We start from the raw sequence: 4,388 nt of genomic DNA, 5'->3' as shown, positions 1-4,388 counted from the left end.
ATTGTTTCATTCTCTTTGCTGTAATTCTCTCCATATGCATGTGAACGATTTTAAATATAAATCTTATAAAAATTCAATAAAATTCAAGGTACTTAGCTTAGCGTCAGTGAATTATGAACATCTTCACTTCTCTTTTTCTCATTCTCAAAAGAGGTCGCCGAAATTCTCTCCCGGAAACAAAACCGGTACCTACGCCGGCAGTGGAGGTGGTGGTCACCGTGGAGGCTGACAGTGAAGCTAGTCGTCTCTATGGTAGCTCTGAAGAAGGAAATGATTGATAAAAACAGAGAAAGAGGTTAAAGGGCGATGTAATTGTGAATGAGGGGAGTTAGCCGGATATTTTTTAACATAATTACTCAGGTAGAATCATCTGCCAAAAAAAAATTAATAATAATAGACTACAATTTTGTTGGGCTGTAGATAATTTTGATGTTGCGTCTTTTGGGCTCGTTGATTAGCCTTGTATTCTCCGGTTTGGGCCTGTCCAACCGAGAGCCTTTTATGTATTGTATATAAGTTAAATGCTTGCATGCATATTAGAAAAAGATTGCAGAGATTATCAAAATAGCGATTGATCAAGAGTTCTATATTTTTTCTGTAATCGTTCTTGTAATCTTCTAATCCTTTACAGTTGATGTTCTTAATCGAGCTCTTCTAAGGATTTTATTTAATCATTCGACACGTTTGATTCAAGCTGTTTGTTCTTATTATTGCGTTTTTACTGTTTCATATTCATATACTTGTTCAAGATCTAATCGATCTTCATAGATTAAAAGTTGTTTTAATCCCATCAATTGGTATCAGAGCGGGAGGCTGTGTAATCAATACACATCTTTTCTGTGAAAAAGATTTCCATTAGGGTTTTCCGCAATCATCGATATTTATTGAGCCGTCATCTTAATTGACGTATCTTAATATTTATTGTTTTGCCCTAATCTGCTTTATTACAAGTCTGATCTTTGAACAGGTTTTTACGATCATAATGGACGCAACGCAATCAAACCCTATTAATATTTCCAACAGCATCGGTTCGACGACAAAGATTCCAATCCTGTACACCCATGACTATGAAGTATGGGCGCATCATTTCGAAGATTACGTGATTGGATCGGAGGACAATGGTTATCTCATCTGGGAAGCCATCATCAATGGACCGTTTTCACATTCTGCAACATCCAGAATCATTAAGACGCAAAAAGAGTACAACGATCTGCTTAAGGACGTGACGGATATTGCGCAAGATGAAAAAGACAAATTCCAGTGCAATATTAAGGCGCTAAGGTTGATCAGATTCGCCCTTCAGTCCGACACATTCAGACTGGTCAGCTCATGCACTACGGCGAAGGAAGTATGGGATAGACTTCGCAAACTGTATTCCACAGACGAAGATCTTGAACATTCCATCCAAACCTTGCTTCTATCTGAGTTTGGTGAATTCAGGCAAGGGGCCGAAGAAACAGTGACCCAGACGTTTGATCGCTTCAATCATCTTCTCAGCAAGATGATCAAACACGAAATTGAAAGGAAGCTCATCGAGCAAAAGGTTACTTTCTTGAACGGACTGAGATCTGAATGGAGAGCAGTTGTTTCCACAGTCAAAGCCCATGAACAGTTTAAATCTTACTCTTTGGCGAAACTGGTGGGTATTCTAAAGTCGCAAGAGAAGATTGTGGTTCAAGAGAAGAATGTTGTCTCTAGTCTCGGTTCGTTGGCCCTCCTATCTAAAAGTAAAGCTGTGATGGAGGATGAAGAGCTCAACTTGGAAGAATATGACCTCTCAACTGAGGATTATGCCATGATGGTATCCAATCCTAAGAGGTTTATAAAGAAGAGATTCCCCAGCAACAAAAACAGAAACTGACAGGGAAGTTACAGTTCTGAAAAAGCGAACAATGAACCGAAGGCTGAGGAGCCCAAGAAGGAACCGAAGGCAGATGGCGATTCAGGAGTAAGCTGTTTCTACTGTGGTGGCAAGAACCACTATGCCAAGGACTGTGTTCTTAAGAAGATGGCTGAAAAGGACGATGGAATTGATGAGGAAGCCGTGCTGCAGAAGAGACTGGATGAGTTAAGAAAGAAGAAGTCTACCGCTAACCCTTCTATTAATGCTCTTATTGTGCAGGGTTTGGTTAATGACGATGAGTTCGGTAGCACAGAAGTTTGGTCTACTGACTCAGAAGACGAAGAAGTGAGGAAGCCTACCCATGGAAAGGCTTATGTGGCTATGGAGGAAAGAAGTGGTGGAAAATGCTTCATGGTGACTGACGTATCTCATATGAGGGGATACAATACCGATGGAGGAAGCAATGGACCGAAGGTACAGGAGGATATGTGCTTTACGGCCAAACCACTCAGCCAGCAGTTCAATGAGCTCGATGAACTGATAAAGAAGGTACAATCTGTTTTCATTTCATCCAAAGTACCATCATCCTCATATGAGAAAGAACTAAAAAGTGTCAATACAAGAATTTCTCATTTAGATAGTAGCTTAACTCAAAATCGAGTCACCAATTCTAACCTGACTGATCAATTAAGCAGGGTGGCGTCGAAGAGTGAGGAGCGGCGAATGTGGATTGAGTTAAAAGAGTCGGAATTAGTTAAAGTTAAAGACGAAAACATTTATTTGCAGAGAGACAATTTGAAATTGTTAAAACAACAAAATGTTTTTTGTTTAATAGCTAAACGTTTATATTCCAATATTACTCAACTTCACTTGGATTGTGAGATAGGCCAAAAGATCCATCGCATGATTTTGCCCTTCCTAGAATTTAAGGAGGATGAAATCGATGCCGAAGCCTACAAATGTGAGAGTGTGATATCGTCTGATGATGTCAATCCGACTTACATGTATGGACTGGACAAAATCGAGTCCTTCATTAAATCCAAAGACCACAAGGACATGCTCAAAAATCTTTTGGACGAAAATGACCGACTTAAACTGAGAACCGAAACCATGCAAAAATTTGACTCTCTAAACGCCAATGTAAGCTCAGAAAACAAAATCGATGTTGAAAATGCATCTGAGCTTAACGAGGACGAAAACATGAGTGAAATTTCTGTAGAGGATACGGTTGACTGCTCAGAATTTGTTAAAAGCGAAACTGAAAACCACAAAAATCTGATTTCTGAAAATTCTGTGGAATTCGCTAGATTGTCCCAACAAAAGTCCCCGAAATTAGTAGAAAAAGCTGTTGTGTATCAAAAGGTCAGGACCACTCTGAATCAGGTATACAAGGTGACTGGAGTAACCGAACATCAAACAGCTGAACTCACAGCTATTGTTAACGAAGACAATGCTGATGGCTGTGATAAGTACTTCTGGGAAGCTCCTATTGATAATGCAAACGAAACCGTTGGCTTGTCTGAAAGAACCTCCTGGATGAGCAAAGGAAGATACATCCCTGAACCATTAAATAAGCCGGATAACTTCAATGAGCCAAGTACCAGTGGTACAAAAGATATTCCCCAGGAGAATAATCATTCAGCAAAAGAAGACATTCCTTCTACACCAAAAGTTCGAAGTGAAAATTCATCAGATACTCCTTCCACTTCCTCAGTGCAAACTGAATCTTCTTCAGATATTCCCTCTGCTCCCTCGGCTCAAAGTAAAACTCCTGAAGTTCAAAAGGAACCAGCCAAGGTGACAACAAAAACAAAAGCGAACGTTCATCATCAACCCAAGCAGATGAGGGACAAGAAGATAGAAAGGAACCACAGATACAGGAAAAACCTTTCTGAAAGGAAACAATTCTGGCACTCCCAGAATGCATACTATTCACACAAGGACAAGAATCTGAAGTATGAAAACAATCCTGTAAGAAAGTCTGAAAGTTCCAACAACCGAAAGCCAAGGTTCGGTTCTCAAGAAAATACCAACCGAAAGCAAAGGTTCGGTTCTGAAAAGTATTTCAACCGAAACCAAAGGTTCGGTTCCAAGAATAACTCCAACCGAACACAGAGGTTCGGCTCAGAAATCAAAAGAGAACAAGACTCGAAGGTCAGCCCCTCCAACGATCAAAAGCAAAAGGGTCACCTAGAGTCATCAGCCAGGAAGACATCTCCATCCAAATCCTCTCTTCCTAATTCTTCTCGTTCTTTTACTTCCACCCATTCGTCTCCATCTTGCTCTAAAGCTAATTCCGTTGGTTCTCAAAAACCTCGTTCATCAGCTGAACAGAAGGGAAAGCAGAAGGTTGATGAATCCAAACCAGAGTCCAAAATGAACACACCCAATCCTAACAAAATTAAAGTCTATACCATTAAAAAGAAAGATGAAACAACTCTAATAAAACGAACATATCTAGTTGACATCTCTCTTACTATTCCCGTTCCCATGAAAATCTCACATGGACCCAAGAAACTTTGGGTTCCTAAATCTGCTTAATTTG

The sequence above is a fragment of the Lactuca serriola genome, chromosome 4 (assembly GCF_051521515.1).
Source record: "Lactuca serriola cultivar US96UC23 chromosome 4, Lser_US96UC23_V15, whole genome shotgun sequence".
Lineage (NCBI taxonomy): Eukaryota > Viridiplantae > Streptophyta > Magnoliopsida > Asterales > Asteraceae > Lactuca > Lactuca serriola.
Note: the sequence above shows the minus strand (reverse complement) of the source record.